Genomic DNA, 25,489 nt, shown 5'->3' on the forward strand with positions numbered 1-25,489 from the left:
AAATAGTAACAGAAATTATTATGATAATTATTCAGGTAAAGACCTCTTAAAAATCCAAGGGGCACAGTTGAGAACTAGTGAAAAACTTAACGTTTTCCCGCCCTACTAAATTAAAAAAAAAAAAAAGGACAGTAAGACTATAACAATATGCCTTGCTAGAACCCTGGAAACAATAAGTGTTGAAAAATATGTGTGACATTTTATTCATTGATGTAGTTCTTCAACGAATATTTATTTAGCACCCAAGTGCCAAGTGTTATGCATGGTGCTGAAGATATGATGATGAGCAAAACCAGATGTGCCTCTGCTGTTGTAGGTCCAGAGTCTAGAAGGGAGGCAGGTGTTCATTTTCAAAATCAAAATCAAATGTTAAATTGCACCTGAGATTTGCACTCTCAAGTGATTTTGTATCTTGAGGAGATTCAGGGAAAGTGACTCTGGAGTTGACTGGTCTGAGATCTGACGATGACCAGCAATGTTATTAGGGAAATTAGTAGAAGGCAGGGGGTGAGGAAAAGATTTTCCCCCTAAAGGTAGCAGCATGTGCAAAGGCCCTGCAGTTGGTTGCAGCATGGTACATTTGGGAAATGAAAGAGTAGTACATTTGAAGAACAGAAACTCAGTGGAATCATAGTGCCTGATGAGGCCTTTCCCTGGTGAAGGTCAGATGCTCATTTCGACTAGTCACAATTTTTACTATCTCTACTGAGTTGGTAGCTCTTAGCAGTTATTCATCTATCCAGTTGAATACTTGGAATATTTCTCTTTTTTCCTCTGGGAAGTATAATCTAGATCCATAGACAAAATAATTAAAGATCATTCAATCCTGGGATGGCAAATAGATAATATTTCTAGTGCCAGTCCTTCCAGACTCTTGGTGGCTGCCTGTAGTCATATCATGACAGGGATTCTGAGTCATGTCTATCTCAGGTCTCATCTTCTTTTTCTCTTATGGTCAGTCTCTAACTCGATTCTAGTGCTCTGGTCACTCTACTTTCCTGTCTTCGTATTCAAAAGAAGGAAAAGCCATTTTCCACTGGTGCTGAGAAGTACTTGGAGATGTCTTTCCCTCTGTGCATTAAAAATAGAAGGGGACACCATTCATGGCATGTACTATGGCAGGGTAGTTTTGCCTTTGAATGAATTATAGAGCTATTTCTTCGTTCTCAGCTCCTAAAAGCAATTCCAAATGGATTGGTGCTTTACAATTCTATGCAAAATTTAGGCAAATGTGTACATTTGTTTTGGAAATTTGGGGGTAAATCCTTCCATTGATCAACATTTCTGCTGTTTTTCAGTTTCATTAAAAGAGAACAAAGACAACAAATCTACAGAGGAAAGGTTTTTTTTGAATTTTATTTGATTTTTTTATACAGCAGGTTTTTATTAGTCATCAATTTTACACACATCAGTGTATACATGTCAATCCCAATCTCCCAATTCATCCCACCACCACTGCCCCCCCACCCCGCCCCCGCTTTCCCTCTTAGTGTCCATACGTTTGTTCTCTACATCTGTGTCTACAGAGGAAATTTTAAAATACCTATCTTAACACTATTCAGTATTAACTTCAAGACCTTTAGGATTTTAAGATTTGGAAATTTGGCAACAGAACCTCACTTCGGATATTGCATGCTACCCAAGAAGATGAAATATTTAGAAGCTGGAGATTGCTGGAGACATAAAATATCAGTGTTTGCAAAAACCTACAATGATGAAATATTTACAGCCTTCCCAAATGGAATATTAATAAGTGTCAGCAGCAGGTAGAGCTTTGGGATCAGGTCTGTAGGCATGTTGGCTGCTCCATGATTTTAGACATGTGGGAGAGGTTACCAAGAAGGATGCAGATTTTAATTTATGGTTCACATTAGTTTGGGGGCAAGTTTGAAGAATTATTTTAAATGCATATATTCATTCTATGTACTTTAAAAGTATCAAATTTCCCAATTGGTAATAAAAATATCCTCTTCTAAGGTATAGAGTTCCTCAGATGTCTGGACTTAAAAGGCACAAGGAAGCTCAGTAAGACTGGCTTCAGGTAAAAGATATATATGGAGTCTTTTTTGCAAGCAAGTAAACTATTAATGAATCACTCTTGTGCCTGAAGCAATTAGAGTAGGATGAAACCAACCTGAATACAGAGCGGCAGAATACGCTAGCTCTTTTGGGAGCCTAATATGTGCCAGGCTCTTTGCTGCATACTTTATACATATTAGTCTCTTTAATATTCACAAAGACATTTAACACAGGTAATACCTGCCCTGGATTGCAAAGGAGGGAATTGAGGGTCGATAGGATAAGTCACTTGCACAACATGCACGTCTGGGTTCAAACATTTAGAGATGTCCCCTCTCATTTCCACTCCCTAGAAATATTAGTTGAGAGGACAACTAATTCTCTCTCCTTTTTCTATTCCCTATTTCTATTCCCTATTTCTACATCCACAGGAGACTTTTGCTTTGGATAGTTTTCAGTAGCTGTGTTTTGAGATTAATGGATGGTTCGAGGCTCTGAGTCTTCTTTGTCATAACTCTCAGGAGAGAGCAGTATGTTTGATGTAATGTGTCTGCACCCAATTTGAAATGGTTTTCTTCCTCCTAGATGTGTTGACCCAGATTCCAGCAAACACTGTCTCTCCTGATTTCAAAGTAGATTTTCGCCTCCTCATAATGCACAGCTTCTGGTATAGGCATTTTGTGGTCTAGAATTTGAGAGACTCTTTCAAAAGGTTTCTGGAGAAGGATTTAATGGCTCCTTTACATGATCTCCTAAATGTCAGTGGAAATGGAAGGTCAGAGAGCATGTGACTCAGCAGTGGTCACGCAGCTGGTGAGTGGCTGAACTAGGGTTTTAATTCAGGTCTGTCTGACTTTAATCTCTCATTCCCTTTTACCAATTCCTAGTGAGTAGGATTCAATCTTACACTTTGCTGTATCTTCCTCAGTATCTGGCACAGGCTTGATTACATGGTTTTTATCTAAATTAATAATATTTTTTAAAGGCATCTGAATTATTAACTGACTCTCAAAATCACTTGGATTTTAACATGTACAAAGGCACAAATACCTATGAGGGAAGAGTGTGTACAAGAAATGTTCCTTTCAAAGTCTTGGTTTGTACCCTCATATACAGCACTCATCACAATCTGCTTTACACTTAGAATAATGAGTCTGTCTTCTCAACTAGGTTATCCATATGCTCTGTGTTTCATTTTTACGTAGCCCAGTGGCCAGCACAAAGTAGGCCTTCAAATTGTGATTACTGTATGGATTGGAAGTATAAACACATGCCAAAGCAGGGGCAGTGCACCTTCTCCTGTCCTGAGGCTGGGTGAAGCAGTGGAAGGAGTATGAATGTTAGAATCAGAGAGATTCCCCATTGTCTAGCTGTGTGCCTTAGTTGCTCATCTGAGAAATGGGGCCAATAATACTTTGCTTTCTGAGAGGTTGGGAGAAATAAATGAAAAAACTTATTAAGTTGCCCGTCACATACTTCAAACAAGTTTTATGGGTCCCTGCCATGCCCTCTTCTCTTGCTCCTCAAAGCAAAGGTCTAAGGAGCCAAACTGTCCTCCCTGGGCACCTCCTGGAAGGACCACAAGCCTGTATTCCCTACAATTCCCTACAACCCCTTCTCCTTCCCCAATCTGTGTACTGTATTTGACACCAAGAAAAGAGTTATTTTAAAGTTTTATTCCCCCCATCATTTGCATTGTGTTTGTCTCTCATCTGATATGTCAAGGATGTTTCATGCCTTCAACTTAGCAACCACCCTTGCAAGTCAAACAAGCTGCTTTCTTTTGCCTGAGCCCCTCACTAGAGCAGTTCACCCCCAGTTCACACCCGAGGGTGCTTTTATTCTTCTCTTTAAACAAATTCAATCTGTTCTCTAACCATTTCTGTTGAACTCCATCAACCCTACAAAAGTAGCCCAGAGGGTGCTGGCAAAACAGCACATTTTTTTTACAGAAGTTGAGATGACTTAATACCTGGATGATTGGTGGCTGCTTCCAGGAGGATCATTTGTAAACAGGGCTACTTAATCCCTTCTTTCCAAAGAAAGGAAATTTAATATATTTATGGTTCTAGCTCCTCCACAGTACTAAACATTTTATCTTTATTATCTTTTAACCTCATAGAAATGTTTTGGCGAGTAAAGTGAAAACATATTTGTGTGTATATGTGTGTGTATTATATATATATAATATACATATATGAAAAAATTTGTTTCATATATAAGCCATCCAGCATACTTCTCACATAATAGTAGATACTTGATGTTGTTTTAATACTCTTGCCCCAAATTTGAATATGAAATGAATATCATCACTACCAGGCAAAACAATAAAGTGGCAAGGGTTTTTCTTTAACAAACACAGCAGAATTTATGTGTTCAGGTGATTGAGTTACATCTATCTCAAAGTGATCCCTTTAAGAGGCAGCACATGTAATGCATTAGTTTAATTATAGACCATTGGTCTATAATATGTTAGAACTACTCGTAGGGAATCTGTGGCATATAATATAATACATTATTAAGATCATCATCATCATCATCGTTATTAAAATGGCTGGTATAAAAAATATGGATTGTTTTTGACTGTCTAACAATACTCCTTTACTCTGGGACTAGTATGTCCTTTCTCTGCAGAGCTGTTTCTTCTTCCCTCACACCCCATCCCTGCACTCCTGATTGGCTCTCTTGTGTTGTCCTGTGCTGTCATTTTGTCAGCACTCTGCTTCCTGATCACAGTTGACTGGGCCAGTAGTGGTTCCGGACCTTAGCTAGGCCAATCAAGCTCCTTCCCAGCATATTTTTAAATGAGAACTGGAAAAGGATCCAGGCACCTTTAGTAACTAAAACTCTTAAGAGTTATGAAGTTTGGAAGCTGCCAGTGTGATATTTCCTGACGTCTTCAGTAAGAGAGCAGCAGAGTGAAGCACCAAGGAAAGATGGAAGGTGCACTGGCACCTAAGTGCTAGCTATGTCTCTGCCACCATCAACATCACAGAGATAAGGTGTTATATATGGAGGAGCATACTAAATGTTTTATGCTCATTATCTCATTATGTAAGATTACAAATCTTACACCATAACTTCCATACGTTTATAATCTGCCAGGATGATTGAACACACAAATTATAATTTCAGCAATATGAATAAGTTCTATGAGAATTATGTAATACTGAGCAAAATGAGAAATATTGGGCTAACTTAGTGGAGAGAACAACCAGGACCTTCTTGTAAGAAAGGGATAGTACCCAAGCTGAGACTTAAAGGAAGGGTAGAACTGAGCTAAACAAAGAAATAGGGATACAAGATGTCATTAGATAATGCATAAAGTCAGGAAAGAGTGCCAGGAGTGTTTAGGATTGCCAGAGTCTTCAATAGGAAGTGAGGGTAGTAGGATCTTAGGTGGAGAAGGGTTAGGTCAAGTAGAGCCTGACTATTTTCTGCCTACATCCTGCTAATAATCAATAATCCCTAAAAGGCAGGGAAATGACATGTTAGATTCGCAGTTTAAATTGATTACTAGCATTATTGTGGAGGATGGGTTTAAGGGAGACAGAGGTTAAGAAAAACCAGTTGGACAGCTGTTACAGTAGTCTAGGAGAAATATTAACAGTGCTATAAATGACATGGTGATAGTGGAGATGGAGAGGATCTATATCAAATAAAATTTTAAGACCCAGTAATTAGTTAGGTGTGGGAGTAAATAGGAAGGAAAAAAGTGAGGTTTCAAGATGTTACAGAGGTTTGTTCAAGATCCTGCTCCCTCCTCGGTGGGTGAGCTGGGATCCGAACTTGGGTTTTCTTATTCACATGTCCAAGGTTCTCAGGGGTCTCACACTGCTCATGGCAATTCAAGCATCTCTTGGGTGTCCATTTCTATTGTTTCTATTGTTTTTCCTTCACTCAAACCATTTCTTATTAATTAGACATTGACAATCTATTGTGCTAGGTACCAGGGGTAAACGATGTGTAAATTATTGCTCTTGTCTGTCGGGAGCTCAAGTAGGGTATGCATTCCTGTGTAATGGTTTTTCCTTAAATGGTATAAAGGTTTAGGATTTATTTTTTCCTGTTAGACACATAGTGAACCAGCATAGTGTAAAATGAGAGAGAGAGGAGATCGGGACTGGCTTCATAAGCGTGTGACCTGTGCAAAACTTAGAAGGGCCTCGCTCTGGCTTTAATGTTCTGCCGTTGCTGTGTTGACAACATGGGGCCTAATATTTTTAACAATAGGCCCCATGCTTTCATTTTGCATTGGACCAGTCCTAGAATGGATATACTAGTAAAACACCTGGCACACAGTGACTACTCAATAAGTGAATGAATTCACCCCAGATCTGCTCCATTGACAGTCTTCCCCATCTCAATTGATGGCAACTCCATCCTTGCAGTGACTCCAGCCAAAACTCTTGGAGACAGCCTTGACTTCTCCCTTTCTTCACATTCCACATCCTATAAGCAGATCCTGGTGGCTCTACCTGCTAAAATATATCCAGACTATGATTCAACTTTTATAATTTACCTACGCAGAGCTTAAAATATTTATCTTTGGTTACAGAAGTAAATATAAGAGCTGTCAGCTTTGACAGTCAGAAAACCGCTTATAGCTTTACAGTTGGCCCTCCGTATCCACAGCTCCACGTCTGTGGATTCAACCGCAGTTCATGTAGTATTGTAGTACGTACCTATTGAAGAAAATCTGTGTGTGAGTAGACCCGTACAGTTCAAACCCATGTTGTTCAAGGGTCAACTGTACATGATCTCTGAAGTCTTTTCTAGCCCTAAGATTCCATGATTGTATAGTTCTTCATATTATGTAGTTAATTAAAAATGTATGGAGGTGATTCTCCATAATTCCACTAGATTGTGAGCTCCTAGAAGGCAGGTACTTTTACTTCTTCACCTCTGCAAATCTAATACCTAGAGTAGTGTTCTGTACATAGAACATCTTTAGCAAATATTTTTTAAATGAATAAAAATGATATTCTATCATTTATAATTTCTTTAATTTTTATACAGTTAATAGAACCAACAAACCACTCATTATGCCTCTAATATTATGAAATTCTCTCCATTAGATACTGGCAATATAGAGGAAAAAGGTATGATATCTAGCAGTGAAAATAACACATTCTAGCAGCAAAAATAACAGAAAAACAAATACGCACACACACACACATATATAGTGTGGAACAGTACATGTCATGTATGAGGGAAAGTATAATGTAGTAGAAAGAGTATGAGCTTTGGGGTCAGAAAAACCTGGGTTCAACTCTATACCTTGCTACTTAGCTACTCTGTCAGCTTGGAAAGATTTCCTGGTTTCTGTGTGCTTCTTTTATAAAACTGGAGATGATCCTTTTGTTTCAGAAATGTTATGAGGATTATAATACATAATAATATATGCAAAAAACCTCACACATTGAAGGTGCTCAAAAATCGTGGCTATCGTTATTAATATTATTGTTGTACACACAGATGGGAAAAAGTAGTCTAGCTTGAAAGAGTTAGGAATAGGTTTTTAGTGAGTTCATCTTGAGCCAATTCTTGAAAGATGAGAAGAAATAAATTAGGCAGGAGAAAGCAGATAATTTCTCCTGGGCAAAGGGAAGAGCACATGTGGTTTGGGATGTCATTTCTTTTCCTTGCAAGCAGTTCTGTTTGGCTCCAGCAAAGTAAAAGCTACCTGGCTGGACTTTGTCAGAGGGCAGGCAGGTGGAAGAGGGAGCAAGCTAAGGGCTCTTCTGCCTGTGCCTTCTTTCTTCCTTCTGTGCTTACCGGGCAGAGGGCACGTCAGTGGTTTCCTGACCTAATAGCCAAGAATTCCTTCATTTGGAGGAAAACGTAAGGTCATATCCTTTTTTTTCCTTTTATAAATTTATTTATTTATTATTTATTTTTGGCTGTGTTGGGTCTTCGTTGCTGCACACAGGCTTTCTCTAGTTGAGGTGAGCGGGGGCTACTCTTCGTTGCGGTGTGCGGGCTTCTCATTGCGGTGGCTTTCCTTGTTGTGGAGCACGAGCTCTAGGCAATCGGGCTTCAGTAGTTGTGGCACGTGAGCTCAGTAGTTATGGCTCGTGGGCTCTAGAGCTCAGGAGCAGTAGTTGTGGTGCATGGGCTTACTTGCACCGCGGCACGCGGGATCTTCCCAGACCAGGGCTCGAACCCACGTCCCCTGCATTGGCAGGCAGATTCTTAACCACTGTGCCACCAGGGAAGTCCCAAGGTCATATCCTTCTGACCCCTGTATTTTCAAACTTTGAAAACTATTGCTGATAAGAAAACAAAGCTATTAGTGAGTGTTCTGTGGTGTGTTTTCCCTTTAGAGTTATGTGAGAGCTGATTAGGGAGAAATCTTTTCCTTGAAGTGGTGTTTTCTGCTTTGTATGAGCACTGCAACCCTCTACTTGCAGACAATGTTAACTGCTAGTGGCATTTCCTTGGAAGTAGCCCATGCCTCCATTGTCCTTTTGTTTTTCATTTCTGTCTGATAGTACGGTACTTAATTCCACCTTCCAGGTAACCAGTACATTGGACTAAGTATACAAGAAATTGGTTCTAATATATTACATCAGGGATAAAACAATCCTGAACTAATCCAAGACTCACTCTTCCTCCTTCCCCCATAGCAGTGCTAAGCCTAGTTCCTTGCATGATGCCAGGAGTGAGGAAGGAATAGGTGGAGAGGTCTCTTCTTCTAAACACCTTGCTCTTGAAGGTTTACCTGAAAGGCAGTTGAGAGAGAAGGAAGAGTGAAGCATAGTGTATAAATGCTGCTCTTACATATACAATCTAATTCACTTCTGTCAACTTTCCTTCGAGGTATACATTATTATCCTAACTCTACAGTGAGGGGACTAAGGCTCAGAGAGATTAAGTAATATGCCCAAGGTCACACAGACAATGGTGGGATTGGGATTGAAAACCAAGTTTGTCTAACTCCAAAACTGTGTTCTTATCACTGTCATAGTGTTCTTCCCTTTTCCTGGCTGTTCACAACTTTCTGTATATCAGAAAGCTTTTTCTGTATGTCATCAATTCCAAGACACTTTTTTTTTTCACATTCTGAGCTTATCTGAAAGGGGAATACATCGTGTATTACAATTGCTATTAGCAAGAGAGAATTGTAACTGTTTGTCATTGCCTGTGTGTCCACAAACTTGGGTGTTATTCTTAATAGGCATGACTTGATAACTGCAGTCACTTGATGTTTTCACCAACAAACCAGTAAAGAACATTTGAAGGAGGAATATGAGCCCTAGTTTTCTGAAAACCTTCCTTTGATATGTGGTAAAATCAAGAAATCACCACCACTAAAACATGCACAATGAGAGTCTGGGGCTTGGGAGAAGATCTCAAGGAAGATAGAACACTTTTCAGAAATGCTGCAATGCTGTTGCCCTTGATGGCACAAGGGAGAATATTGTATAGAAAACAACTGTAAGATTCTTAGACCAAAATTACACAGAATAGTCAAACTGGTTTTGCTTATATTGTTTTATTTGTGCTTGTATTATTATTACGCTCATATTTTCTCATTATGTAAGATTGGCATGTGATAAAAATCTTTGTTCAAATTGGCCCACGTAATCCTGGAATCCATTCATGAATTTGCTCTCTCCCTTCAGCCATGTGCCCGTTTCAAAGAGCAAGGTCTGGGCTTGAGAAGACTAGCCACCATGTTTTTGAGATTTTATTGTCTTTCAAGTATTGTGTTATAGCATATATTATATCCTTTAATCCCCAAAACAATCTTGCTGAATAGTTATTATTTCCCCGATTTTACAGAAGAGGAAATGAGGCTTAGAGAGATTAGATAATTTGCTCAAGTTCATACCACTAAAAGGAGCAGGATTTTAACCCAGGTTTTCAGACTAAACAGTCTTACTGTTAAACATCATGTCCTATTACTTTTCACATATTTTCTTCACATCACACCAGAGGTACAGAGCTCTGCATGACAAGCACTAGTCAGTTTCTGGCAAATTAAATAATAAATTCCTGTTTTGGCCCCTGAAGAAAGGAGAAGGTAAGAGTGGCCAGGGCAACAGTGAGTGACTAATGTCAATGAAAAAATGTTGCCTGCCATATCAGTAAACAAAGGATGTTGCAGCCATCAAGCCATCACATAACAGTGGCCCAACGATGAGCCTTGAGGGACCTCAGGATAGAAACAGGACACCCCCCATCTAGCAGTCAACTGTTGCAGCCACCCCAGACGGTGTACCCTGAGGAGACTCAGGCTGAGAAAGCACAGGATACTGTGCTGATACAGATAGGTGAGGTGCTTATCAAAGGTATGATTTCAGTGAGCCCAGACTCTTGTATCTCCCCATACATAGAAAAGTGCTAAATTCCTTGACTTGAGATGTCTGGTTTTCTTTAATTAACATTAATCTTTTGAAGTTCTGACTACCTGGTCTTTGTTGCAAAAACTCCTATATGTCCTGGCTCCCCACTTACCTTTTCGGAGCAGTTCCTTAACGCTATCTGAGAGGCTGTGTCCCAGACTTAAGTCTTCAGTTTTGTCTACCAAATAAAACGTAATTCTCAGCTTTTAAGTTGTGCATTTATTTTTTCAGTCAACACTAAAGACTCACAGCTTTCTCTTGGTATAGCACAGAGGATCAGGTGGACTTTGGAGTCCGACATACTTGGGTTCGAATCTCAAGTAAGTCACTCACTGACTGCAAGAACTTGGAAAGTTGTTTAGCTTCTCAGAGTTTCATTTTTATGTAAAGGAAGATGGTAATTGTAAACCTGCTGGGTTTTTGTTTGCCTTAAAGGAGGCAATGAATATGATTTTGTCACACTTAGCACACAAAGGCACTCCTGGGAAGACAGTTCTCTTTTCCCATTTCACAGGGTTAGTTTTGGGCTGAGTATCTCATTCCCATTTTACAATTAGGCCTTTTCTTCAAGAAAGTTAAATTGGCTAAGGAAAACTGTTTTCTATTTCCTCTGCTCCAAAACTGGGTGGCACATGTAATCTTTTATTTATTCAGTACATTCATTCATCACAGTGATATGCCACACAATGTGCCGGGCATCAGTGTAAAAAGAAAAAAAAGCAAGAGCTTCAGGATCAGGATATCTGCAAGAGCCCTGGCTCCATGAGGTGCTGTAATCTTGGACAATTAGCTCATCTTTCTGAACCTCAACCTTGTTTATATAAAGTGAACAAAATACTGTCTCTTTTATTATAGGTCAGCTCTAAGGGTTAGAAGAGTTAATTAAAGTATAATTGCTTTGCACCTAAGAAGGAGTTAGTGGAATAGCTGTTTCCCCTGACCTTGATATCCTTGGGTAGAATCAGTCTGCTTGATTAGTTGCAAACCAAGTGATGGTATATTGGAAATGCTTAACAACAGGCTCTCTGGGGAAAAAAGAAATCTCTGGTTGTACCATTTGATGATTTCCATGGTATAAATCCTTCCAGGGAGCTCCAGCCCACCACTGACAACTGTTTCTCTTGCTCTGTCTTAATAGCACGCAAGCCCATCTGGTGATTTCTTATGTTAGATAATATATTCGGAAGTTCCAGAGATTTGGGCGTGGACATCTTTGGAGGACCACTTTTCTGCCTACCACAAATGGCTACCATTTATTTTGCTCTCTGTGCACTACTGTATCCTCTCAACCACACCATTAAGTAGAGATTCTTATTCCTACTTTGCAGATGAGAAAAACGTGACTCAGAGAGATGAACTTGCCAAAAGTAACCTAGGCAGCAAGTGTCAAACTGAGGTTTGAACTGGAGTCATCCAGTTCCTAAGACTATTTATTTCTCATCTACCTCCTTTTGTTGTCTCCCCTGTCAAGGATTCAGTAAACTGATTCCCTGGTTTAGGAGAGAATTTCCATGACAACAATTGGGTTGCTGTGGTGGTGGTAGAGGGGGATTTATTTTCAGAGTTGTGTGGAGTGGTCTAGAGTTGATCTGAAAATAGAAGTTGCTCTGGATGGCATGTCCAGTCAATGGTGACCGCCTGCAGTAACCAGAGCAAAAACTACCAAGAGTGTTTCTAGACTTTAGCTAGACTTATTTCACAAAGCTTTGTCCATCATGGTCACCCAGGGGATTTTATTTAATGGAAAAAATAAATCAGTGAAAATGAAATGAATCCTCTCCAAATAACTGTGTTAGAACTCAAAGCTGTCTTACAGAGCAATAAAAACAGGGAAAATAGAGCAAATTCCATTTTAATTTCAGCCAGATTTATTGTCATCTTGGGGAGAAAGGGGAAGCTCACAAAAGCCATGCCGCATAAAGCCATTTTCTGAAAAATAACCCAAATATTTCTTAAGAAAATAGGTTAACTCAGTTTCCATGGGAATCGTCCCTAATGCTAAAATTTTATAGCTGACAGGAGAAAGTGACAATGACAGAGAAACCAAAATGAATGTAGCTATAGAGATTTTTTGTTCATTATCACACCCCATTCTAATTGTTCCTTTACGTTTTAGACCTCACCCCCTATTATATTTTGAGGATAGGAACTAACCTATTCAGTTTGCATCCATACCATTTAGCATCGTGGCTAACAGGAACTAAGTGCTTCATACATGTTGGTAGAATGCAGTTTAATATTACATTACCCTGGTAGAGTGGTTCCCAAATGCAAGCCTCAGATTGGTAGCCCTAGATGACCTGAGGAGATTTGAAAAATACAGTTTCCTTATATTTATCTTACAGATTATATATATATATATATATATATTTTTTTTTTTTTTTTTTTTTTTTTTTTTTTTGCGGTACACGGGACTCTCACTGTTGTGGCCTCTCCCGTTGCGGAGCACAGGCTCCAGACACGCAGGCTCAGCAGCCATGGCTCACGGGCCCAGCCGCTCCGCGGCATGTGGGATCTTCCCAGACCGGGGCACGAACCGGTGTCCCCTGCATCAGCAGGTGGACTCTCAACCACTGTGCCACCAGGGAAGCCCTATCTTACAGATTTTAAGTAAAACACCTGGAAGTATCTGAACACCAGATACCTACATTTTTATAAAGCCATGTAGGGGATTCTGAAATACACCCACGTTTTAGAACCATATCTACCCTTGTTCACAAATTTATGGGCAACATGCTAGGCTCACATTTGCCAAAAGCCAAGGTTGCGTTAACATTTTACCCTAATGAAAAAGCATAGGAAGGACTTTTATCACTCATTGTGGGTTTATTATGTGCCCCAAACTGGGTCAGGGGTAGTGAGGGATACCAGAACGATGAGCCTTATCCCCAAGAAACAAATTGTATTAGAAAACAGAAGACATCTTTAAGATTCAGGCCTGTCTGGGATAGTCTCGGGGGGCTGGTGTGGAACTATGGGAACTTCCAATAATAACGTGTCAAAAGGGGAGACTGGAGGGGCACTGATTTGGTTCAAGGACAGCAGAAACTTATGGCAGGAAAAGAAGATCAGAGCTGCTTACTATTGAATGTGGTGCTGCCCAGACATGGGCCAGCTCCCTGCACATGGGACAGCAGTGCTCTTGCTATGAACACTGAGGCTGAGCAGCAGCCTGAGCTCCATCCGCAGGATTTGGCTGTTAGATTTTTAGCAGCAGCAAGAACATGGTTCTGGCTTTTGGTATTGAAGTGGCAGGAATGTGGCCACAAAGCCAGAGTAGAAAATGAGGGAAGTCAGAGAAAAAAACACTTCATAGACAAGAGAGCTAATTTACGGATCTCTGAGAGACAACCCCTTAATAATTAAGTACCTGGAACCAGAGAAAGATTGTGTTGTTGTAATCATAGTCCTCTTCTTACTCATAGTATTGCCGAGGAAACGTTAGTTACAGGCATACCTCGGAGATCTTGCAGGTTTGGTTCCAGACCATTGCAAAAAAGTGAGTATCGAGTAAAGCAGGTCACACAGTTTTTTTGGTTTCCTTGTGCATATAAAAGTTATGTTTACACTATTTTGTAGTCTGTTAAGTGTGCAATAGCATTATGTCTAAAAAACAATGTGCATACCTTAATTTAAAAATACTTTATTGTTAAAAAAATGCTGACCATCATCTAAGCCTTCAGTGAATTGAAATCTTTTTGCTAGTAGAGGGTCTCGCCTCAATGCCGATGGCTGCTGAGTGATTGGGGTGGTGGCTGTTGATGCTTGGGGTGGCTGTGACAGTTTCTTAACATAGGACAACAATGAACGTAGTGTGCTACGTCGATTGACTCTTCCTTTTATGAATGATTTCTCCATAGCATGCAATGCTGTTTGATAGCATTTTACCCACAGTAGAACTTCTTTCAAAACTGGAGTTAATCTTCTCAAACCCTGCTGCTGCTTTGTCAACTAAGTTTATGTGATATTCTAAATCCTTTGTTGTCATTTCAACAATCTTCACAGCATCTTCACCGGGAGTAGATCCTTTCTTAAGAAACCACTTGCTTTGCTCATCCATTAGAAGCAACTCCTCATCAGTTAAAGTTTGATCATGAGATTGCAGCAATTTAGTCACATCTTCAGGCTCCACTTCTAATTCTAGTTATCTTGCTGCTCTCACCACATCTGCAGTTACTTCCTCCACCGAAGTCTTGAACCCCTCAAAGTCATCCATGAGGGTTGGAATCATTTTCTTCCAAACTCCTGTTAATGTTGATATTTTGACCTCTTCCCATGAATCATGAATGTTCTTAATGGCATCTAGAATGGTGAATCCTTTCCAGAAGGTTTTCAATTGACTTGCCCAGATCCATCAGCAAAATCACTATCGATGGCAGCTATAGCCTCATGAAATTTCTTAAAAAGACTTGAAAGTTGAAATTACTCCTTGATCCATAGGCTGCAGAATGGATGTTGTGTTAGCAGGCACGAAAACAACATTAATCTCATTGTCCATCTCCATCAGGCTCTTGGGTGACCAGGTGCATTATCAATGAGCAGTAATATTTTGAAAGAAATCTTTTTTTTTTTGAGCAGTAGGTCTCCACAGTGGGCTTAAGATATCCAAGAAAACCATATTGTAAACAGATGTGCTGTCATCCAGGCTTTGTTGTTCCATTTATAGAGCACAGGCAGAATAGATTTAACATAATTCTTAAGGGCCCAAGGATTTTTGGAATGGTAAATGAGCATTGGCTTCAAATTAACGCCTAACAAGAAAATCAGCCTGTCCTTTGAAGCTTTGAAGTCAGACATTGACTTCTGTCTAGCTATGAAAGTCCTAGATGCCATCTTCTTCCAATATGAGGCTGTTTCATCTACGTTGAAAATCTGTTGTTTAGTGGAGCCACCTTCATTAATGATCTTAGATCTTCTGGATAAGTTGCTGCAGCTTCTACATCAGCACTTACTGCTTCACATTGCACTTTTAGGTTTTGAAGATGGCTTCTTTCCTTAAACCTAATGAATCAACCTCTGCTAGCTTCACACTTTTCTTCTGCAGCTTCTTCATCTCTCCCAGCCTTTATAGAATTTTAGAGAGTTAGGGCCTTCCTATGGATTAGGCTTTGGCTTAAGGGAATGTCATGTCTGGTTTGATATTCTATCCAGACCACTAAAACTTTCTGCATATCAGCAGTAAAGCTGTTTCACTTTCTTATCATTTGTGTGTTCACTGGAGTAGCACTTTTAATTTCTTTCAGTAAGTGTTCCTTTGCATTCACAACTTGACTAATTGTTTGGCACAAGTGGCCTGGCCTTTGACCAATCTCAGCTTTCGACATACCTTTCTCACTAAGCTTCATCGTATCTAGCTTTTGATTTAAAGTGAGAAATGTGCGACTCTTCCTTTCACTTGAACACTTAGAGGCCATTGTAGGGTTATTCATTGACCTAATTTCAATATTTTTGTGTACCAGGGAATAGGAGGGCCCAAGGAGAGGGAAAAGGACAGGAGATTGGCTGGTCAGTAGAGCATTGAGAACACATACAACATTTATCAGTTAAGTTCACCATCTTATATGGGTGCAGTTTGTGGTGCCCCAAAACAATTACATAGTCACATCAAAGGTCACTAGTCACCGATCACCATAACAAATATAGTAATAATGAAAAAGTTTGAAATATTGTGAGAATTAGCAAAATGTGACACAGAGACACAAAGTAAGCAAATACTGTTGGAAAAATGGTGCCGATACACTTGCTCCCTGCAAGGTTGCCACAAACCTTCAGTTTGTGGAAAACACAATGTCTGTGAAGTACAATAAAGGGAAGTGCAATAAAATGAGGTATGCTTGTGTAATGAAACAATGAGAGTAACAAGTGAGTATAAAGGAAAGAATAACTAATAGAATAACAAAATACTATGTAGTATTACATAGTAGACTATATAATATAGTAGTCATGACATGACATAGTCTCTAAATTCAGCATGAGTTTATGCCCAGAAAATATGGATAAAAATAAAAATGTGAAACAGATAAAAAATAAAAGAAGAAAGAGAAGGCAAAAGAAGTACCAGAATTGCTTTACTAACAACTGGACAAGCACCCAGTACCTTAGTGCCTAGTCTGGAGTGTGTCCTTTAAGTCAACACTCCACCCATAAAGTGTGGCTCAACAAATGTCCTGAGCTCTGAACACAGGGATAGCATTTTTCCCGAATAGCCTGCATTATTCCATTTCCGTCAGCATCTTCTGTGTGCCAGTTGTTCTCAAATATTGGAGACACCATTAAAATAAAACAAAGTCCCTACCTTGTTTTTCATCAGAGCACTCAACACTAGTTGATATTTTATTATAAATTATTTTAAGTTGTCTGTAGTATGTGTCCCACCTAAAAGTGTGCTCCAGGAGGGAAATGACCTATCTTTCCTGTTCACCATTCTATTCCCAATGCCTTTTGTAGATGCTACTCATCAGTTACTAGTTGAATAGATGAATAAATGCATGCGTGAGAGAATGAGTGAATAATCTTGGGAATGAAGTGATTGAACAGGAAATTATGAGTTTCTTCTGAACCACTATCTTGAGGGATAGTTTATTGAGCATAAAACATAGAAAGAATAGGGTTGCTGGTCATATATAATGTGTACTTTCTGTTCTGGTTATATTGGATGTATACTTTCTGTTCCCACACCAAACAGGAAATGACTCTTCTCGCCAAAAAGGTATATAAAATTCCCCAACTTAAAGCAGTAGTCAATATAGTCTAGGCTAAATGTGGTAAAAATAAATCCCACAATTTCAGTCACTTAACACAGTAAAACGTTACTTCATTTTTCCATCACAACCCCTTGAGTGGTTCTGATATAAACAGTGACTTGGAGAGCTCAGCTCTTTCCATCTTGTGGCTTACCATTTTGCACTCTTTCTTTTCAGAGCTTTATCATGGGGATAGAGACAGCGGGCAACGTGTGTGGCATGTTATGGCCAGGACGTGAAATGATGTATATTACTTCCATCCGTATTCTATTAGCATAATATCATCGACTTGTAAGAGGGCTGGAAAATGTGGTCATCCTGTGTGCCAAGGAGGAAATTATGGTTTGGTGAACACATGGCATTGTCTTACGTTACATTTTCAACGCTGAGTTTAAAAATAAGAAGAGCCATGCTGTTTCTAGTCATAGCCAACAGGTATAGGAAGTACAGATGGGAAACAAAATAGTCTATACAAATCCTCTAATAAAGATTCAGTAATAAGATATTACTTAATTTATTCACTAGATATATATGAAGTTATTACTGTATACCACTCTTTGTACTGTCTTATAGCTTACAGTCTAGAAGGAAAGATACGTAAGCTGTTATAATGAAGTAAGATGAGTGTCTTGAGAAAGTACAGCATGTTGTGGGAAAACCATAATAATATTTTGAAATAATAATTACTAAGATTTTGAGCATTTGCTGTGTATCAGGCACTTTAAAGATACTATTGCCTTTGTTTTTCACAACGGTAAGAGATAGATACTATTGTTGTTTTGTGGATGGGTAAACCAAGGCTTAGAGAAAATCAGCAGCTTACTCAAGTTCACACAATAATGAATATACTTCAAGTAACTGAATAAACAATGATTAGCCTTGGTAATGAAAGTTTCTAAAGCAAGAATGGGATAGTTTTACCCCAGATTATGTCATATAGAATGAAATAATATAAAACTCCCAGAGGAAAACCCACATGAGTTGAGCACTGAAACTATTCCATGACCACATAGAGATTCTTACCAGCTCCTTTGTGAGCAAGAACCAAAGGTGACAGCAGGATCGACTGTGCATTCCCTTCATCTGCTGCACAGAGAACTGAAAATAAAGCCCACAGAGTTTCCATACGAAGTGTGAGCTCTACTTTTTTAAGCAAATTTTTTTGTCATTTTTAGGCCCAACTTAAAAAATCTCAGTCACTGCAAAACACTCTATCTCCTTACCTCTCTGTCTTCTTATCTATCTATCTGTCTCTACTTATCTATCTGTCTACTTATCTGTCTATTTATCTAATCTAACTATTTAATCTATTTTACCTGCCTACATACCAACCTAGAGAGAGAAGCTAAGTGTAGCAAAGTAGGTGCTTCCTTTGAAATTTGTCTCTTATGCTGGGGTGTGCTATGCCCTGGCAATGTGGTTATGTATCTACATAATCAAATAAGAAAATATTTGTGAGTGCACACAGTCCCATTCCAAGTAAATGAGAAATTTTATGCTCAGCTAAAGTAATTTATTGATTTAGTGATTGATGTAGGAATTAATAAACAACACGATTTGTATTTATGATTCTTTTTTTAACACCTTTATTGGAGTATAATTGCTGTACAATGGTGAGTTAGTTTCTGCTTCACAACAAAGTGAATCAGCTATACACACAAAAACATACCCATATCTCCACCTTCCTGTGTCTCCCTCTCACCCTCCCTATCCCACCCCTCTAGGTGGTCACAAAGCACTGAGCTGCTCTCCCTGTACTATGCAGCTGCTTCCCACTAGCTATTTGTTTTACATTTGGTAGTATATATAAGTCCATGCCACTCTCTCACTTCGTCCAAGCTTACCCTTCTCCCTCCCTGTGTCCTCAAGTCCATTCTCTATGTCTGCGTCTTTATTCCTGTTCTGCCTCTAGGTTCTTCAGAACCTTTTTTTTTTTTTTAGATTCCATATATATATGTTAGTATATGGTTATTTGTTTTTCTCTTTCTGACTTACTTCACTCTGTAAGACAGACTCTAGGTCCATCCACCTCACTACAAATAACTCACTTTCATTTCTTTTTATGGCTCAGTAATATTCCATTGTATATATGTGCCACATCATCTTTATCCATTCATCTGTCGATGGACACTTAGGTTAGGTTTCATCCATGCCCTGGCTAATGTAGCTGCAGTGAACATTGTGGTACATGACTCTTTTTTTTTTTTCTTTTCTTTTTAATTTGCAGTACGCGGGCCTCTCACTGTTGTAGCCTCTCCTGTTGTGGAGCACAGGCTCCGGACGCGCAGGTTCCGGACGCGCAGGCTCAGCGGCCATGGCTTATGGGCCCAGCCGCTCGGTGGCATGTGGGATCCTCCTGGACCAGGGCACGAACCCGTGTCCCCTGCATTGGCAGGCGGACTCTCTACCACTGCGTCACCAGGGAAGCCCAACATGACTCTTTTTAAATTATGGTTTTCTCAGGGTGTATGCCCAGTAGTGGGATTGATGGGTCATATGGTAGTTCTATTTTTAGTTTTTTTTTTAAGGAACCTCCATACTGTTCTCCGCAGTGGCTGTATAAATTTACATTCCCACCAACAGTGCAAGAGGGTTCTCTTTTCTCCACACCCTCTCCAACATTTATTGTTTGTAGATTTTTTGATGATGGCCGTTCTGATTGGTGTGAGGTGATTGCTCATTGTAGTTTTGATTTGCATTTCTCTAATGATTAATGATGTAGAGCTTTCTTTCATGTGTTTGTTGGCAATCTGTATATGTTCTTTGGAGAAATGTCTATTTAGGTGTTCTGCCCATTTTTGGATTGGGTTGTTTGTTTTTTTGATATTGAGCTGTATGAGCTGCTTGTAAATTTTGGAGATTAATCCTTTGTCAGTTGCTTCATTTGAAAATATTTTCTCCCATTCTGAGGGTTGCCTTTTCATCTTGTTTATGATTTTCTTTGCTGTGCAAAAGCTTTGAAGTTTCATTAGGTCCCATTTGTTTATTTTTGTTTTTATTTCCATTTCTTTAGGAAGTGGGTCAAAAAGGATCTTGCTGTGATTTATGTCATAGTGTTCTGCCTGTGTTTCCCTCTAAGAGTTTTATAGTGTCTGGGCTTATATTTATATCTTTAATCCATTTTGAGTTTATTTTTGTGTATGATGTTAGGGAGTGTTCTAATTCCATTCTTTTACGTGTAGCTGTCCAGTTTTCCCAGCACGACTTATTGAAGAGGCTCTCTTTTCTCCATTTTATATTCTTGCCTCCTTTATCAAAAATAAGGCGACCATATGTGTGTGGGTTTATCTCTGGGCTGTTCCATTTATCTATATTTCTGTTTTTGTATGAGTACCATATTGTCTTGATTACTGTAGCTTTGTAGTATAGTCTGAAGTCCAGGAGCCTGATTCCTCCAGCTCCATTTTTCTTTCTCAAGATTGCTTTGTGTAATCAGGGTCTTTTGTGTTTCCATACAAATTGTGAAATTTTTTGTTCTAGTTCTGTGAAAAATGCCATTGGTAGTTTGATGGGGATTGCGTTGAATCTGTAGATTGCTTTGGGTAGGATAGTCATTTTCACAATATTGATTCTTCCAATCCAAGAACATGGTATATCTCTCCATCTATTTGTATCATCTTTAATTTCTTTCATCAGTGTCTTCTAGTTTTCTGCATACAGGTCTTTTGTCCCCTAAGATAAGTTTATTCCTAGGTATTTATTCTTTTTGTTACAATGGTAAATGGGAGTGTTTCCTTAATTTCTCTTTCAAATTTTCATCGTTAGTGTCTAGGAATGCAAGAGATTTCTGTGCATCAATTTTGTATCCTGCTACTGTACCAAATTCATTGATTCGCTCTAGTAGTTTTCTGGTAGTGTCTTTAGGATTCTCTATGTATAGTATCATGTCATCTGCAAACAGTGACAGCTTTATTTCTTCTTTTCCTATTTGGATTCTTTTCTTTCTTTTTCTTCTCTGATTGCTGTGACTAAAACTTCCAAAACTATGTTGAATAATAGCAGTGAGAGTGGGCAACCCTGTCTTGTTCCTGATTTTAGTGGTTTCAATTTTTCACCATTGAGAACAATGTTGGTTGTGGGTTTGTCACATATGGCCTTTATTATGTTGAGGTGAGTTCCCTCTCTGCCTACTATCTGGAGGGTTTTCATCATAAATGGGTATTGAATTTTGTCAGAAACTTTTCCTGCATCTATTGAGATGATCATATGGTTTTAATCCTTCAATTTGTTAATATGGTTTATCACATTGATTGATTTGCGTATATTGAAGAGTCCTTGCATTCCTGGGATAAACCCCACTTGATCATGGTGTATGATCCTTTGAATGTGCTGTTGGATTCTGTTTGCTAGTATTTTGTTGAGGATTTTTGCATCTATGTTCATCAGTGATATTGGTCTCTAATTTTCTTTTTTTGTAGTATCTTTGTCTGGTTTTGGTATCAGGGTGATGGTGGCCTTGTAGAATGAGTTTGGGAGTGTTCCTCCCTGTGCTTTATTTTGGAAGAATTTGAGAAGGATGGGTGTTAGCTCTTCTCTAAATGTTTTATAGAATTCACCTGTGAAGCCATCTGGTCCCGGGCTTTTGTTTGTTGGAGGATTTTTAATCACAGTCAATTTCAATGCTTGTGATTGGGCTGTATGTATTTACTATTTCTTCCTGGTTCAGTCTCAGAGGTTGTGTTTTTCTAAGAATCTGTCCATTTTTTCCAGGATGTCCATTTTATTGGCATATAGTTACTTGTAATAATCTCTCATGATCCTTTGTATTTCTGCAGTGTCAGTTGTTACTTCTCCTTTTCACTTCTAATTCTGTTTGATTCTAATTTCTAATTCTATTAATTCTTTTTTTCTTGAGGAGTCTGGCTAATGGTTTATCAATTTGTTAACCTTCTCAAAGAACCAGCTTTTAGTTTTATTGATCTTTGCTATCCTTTTCTTCATTTGTTTTTCATTTATTTCTGATCTGATCTTTATGATTTCTTTCCTTCTGTTACCTTTGGGGGTTTTTTGTTCCTCTTTCTCTGATTGTTTTAGGTGTAATTTATTTGTTTATTAAGGATGTTTATTAGGGATGTTTCTTGTTTCGTGAGTTAGGATTGTATTGCTATAAACTTCTTTCTTAGAACTGCTTTTGCTGCATCCCGTAGGATTTGGGTTGTCGTGTTTTCATTGTCATTTGTTTCTAGGTATTTTTGGATTTCCTCTTTGATTTCTTCAGTGATCTCTTGGTTATTTAGTAGTGTGTTGTTTAGCCTCCATGTGTTTGTATGTTTTACAGATCTTTTCCTGTTATTGATATCTAGTCTTGTAGCATTGTGGTTGGAAAAGTTACTGATAATGATTTCAATTTTCTTAAATTTACCAAAGCTTGATTTGTGACACAAGATATGTTCAATCTGGAGAATATTCCATGGGCACTTGAGAAAAAAGTGTATTTTGCTGTTTTTGGATGGAATGTCCTATAAATATCAATTAAGTCCATCTTGTTTAATGTATCATTTAAAGGTTGTGTTACCTTATTTATTTTCATTTTGGATGATCTGACCATTGGTGAAAGTGGGGTGTTAAAGTCCCCTATTATGATTGTGTTACTGTCGATTTTCCCTTTTATGGCTGTTAGCATTTGCCTTATGTACTGAGGTTCTCCTATGTTGGGTGCATAAATACTTACCATTGTTATATCTTCTTCTTGGATTGATCCGTTGATCATTATGTAGTGTCCTTCTGTCTCTTGTAATAGTCTTTATTTTAAAGTCTATTTTGTCTGATATGAGAATTGCTACTCCAGCTTTATTTTGATTTCCATTTGCATGGAATATCTTTTCCCATCCCCTCACTTTCAGTCTAGTGTTTCCCTAGATCTAAAGTAAGTCTCTTATAGACAGCATATATACGGGTCTTGTTTTTGTATCCATTCAGCTAGTCTGTGTCTTTTGGTTGGAGTATTTAATCCATTTACATTTAAGGTAGTTATCGATAATGTGTGTTCTTATTACCATTTTCTTAATTGTTTTGGGCTTTTTTTTGCGATATGTGGGCCTCTCACTGTTGTGGCCTCTCCCATTGGGGAGCACAGGCTCCGGACGTGCAGGCTCAGCGGCCATGGTTCACGGGCCCAGCTACTCTGTGGCATGTGGGATCTCCCCGGACCGGGGCACAAACGCATGTCCCCTGCATCAGCAGGTGGACTCTCAACCACTGCGCCACCAGGGAAGGCCCCTGGGCTTTTTATTATAGGTCTTTTCCTTCTCTTATGTTATTGCCTAGAGAAGTTTTTTAGGATTTGTTGTAAAACTGGTTTGGTGGTGCTGAATTCTCTTGGCTTTTGCTTATCTGTAAAGGTTTTAATTTCTCCACTGAGTCTGAATGAGATCCTTGCTGGGTAGAGTATTGTTTGTTGTAGGTTTTTCTCTTTCATTACTTTAAATATGTCCTTTCACACCCTTCTGGCTTGCAGAGTTTGTGCTGAGAAATCAGCTGTTAACCTTATGGGGATTCCCTTGTATGTTTGTTGCTTTTCCCTTGCTGCTTTTAATGTTTTCTTTGTATTTAATTTTTGATAGTTTGAGTAATACGTGTCTTGGTGTGTTTCTCCTTTGATTTATCCTGTATGGGACTTTCTGCGCTTCCGGGACTTGATTCACTATTTCCGTTCCCCCATTAGGGAAGTTTTCAACTATAATCTCTTCAAATGTTTTCTCAGTCCCTTTATTTTTCTCTTCGTCTTCTGGGACCACTATACTTTGAATGTTGGTGCATTTAATGTTGTCCCATATGCCTCTGAGACTGTCCTCAATTCTTTTCATTGTTTTATCTTTATTCTGCTCTGCAGTAGTTATTTCTAATATTTTATCTTCCAGGTCACTTATCCGTTCTTCTTCCTCAGTTATTCTGCTATAGATTCCTTCTAGAGAATTTTTAATTTCATTTATTGTGTTGTTCATCATTGTTTGTTTGCACTTTGGTTTTTCTAGGTCCTTGTTAAACGTTTCTTGTATTTTCTCCATTCTATTTCCAAGATTTGGGATCATCTTTACTATGATTACTCTGAATTCTTTTTTAGTTAGACTGCCTATTTCCTGTTCATTTGTTAGGTCTGGTGGGTTTTTACCTTGCTCCTTCATCTGCTGTGTGTTTCTCTGTCTTCTCATTTTGCTTAACTTATTGTGTTTAGGGTTTCCTTTTCGCAGGCTGCAGGTTTGTAGTTTCTTTGTTTTTGGTGTCTGTCCCCAGTGGGTAATGTTGGTTCAGTGGGTTGTGTAGGCTTCCTGGTGGAGGTGACTAGTGCCTGAATTCTGGTGGATGAGGCCGGATCTTGTCTTTCTGGTGGGCAGGTCCGCATCCAATGGTGTGTTTTGGGGTTGTCTGTGACCGTATTATGATTTTAGGCAGCCTCTCTTTTAGTGGATGGGGTTGTGTTCCTGTCTTGCTAGTTTTTTGGCATAGGTTGTCCTGCACTGTACCTTGCTCTTCATTGAGTGGAGCTGGGTCTTAGTGTTGAGATAGAGATCTCTGGGAGAGCATTCGCCTCTTGATATTATGTGAAACCGGGAGGTCTCTGGTGAACCAATGTCTTGAACTCAGCTCTCCCTCCTCAGAGGCAAAGACCCAACACCTGGCCGGGGCACCAAGACCCTGTCAGCCACACAGCTCAGAAGAAAAGGGAGAAAAAAATGAAAGAAAGAAAGAAAATAATAAAATAAAATAAATTTATTAAAGTAAAATATAATTATTAAAGATAAAAAAAGTAAAAAGTAATAAAAAAGAGAAAAAAAAGAAGAAGAGAGCAACCAATCCAAAAAAGAAATCCACCACTGAGAACAATCACTAAAAACTATAATAATAAAAAAAAAAAAAGATGGACACACAGAACCCTAGGAGAAGTGGTAAAAGCAAAGCTATACAGACAAAATCGCAGACAGAAGCATACACATACATAGTCACAAAAAGAGAAAAAGGACAAAAATTATATATCATTTCTCCCTTCTCAACTGAGTTCACCGTCTTAATTTTGGGATGATTCGTTTTCTATTCAGGTATTCCACAGATGCAGGTACATCAAGTTAATTGTGGAGATTTAATCTTCTGCTCCTGAGGCTGCTGGGAGAAATTTCCCTTTCTTTGTTTGCACACAGCTCCTGGGGTTCAGTGGTTTGACCCTGCCTCTGCGTGTAGGTCACCTTAGGCCATCTGTTCTTCGCTCAGACAGGACGGGGTTAAAGAAGCAGCTGATTAAGGGGCTCTGGCTCACTCAGGCTGGGGGGAGGGAGGGGTACGGAATGCAGGGCAAGCCTGTGGTGGCAGAGGCCAGCGTGACGTTGCAACAGGCTGAGGCGCGCCCTGTGTTCTCCCAGGGAAGCTGTCCCTGGATCACGG

This window comes from Mesoplodon mirus (genome assembly GCF_964341445.2).
Source record: "Mesoplodon mirus genome assembly, chromosome: 7".
Taxonomy (NCBI): Eukaryota; Metazoa; Chordata; class Mammalia; order Artiodactyla; family Ziphiidae; genus Mesoplodon; species Mesoplodon mirus.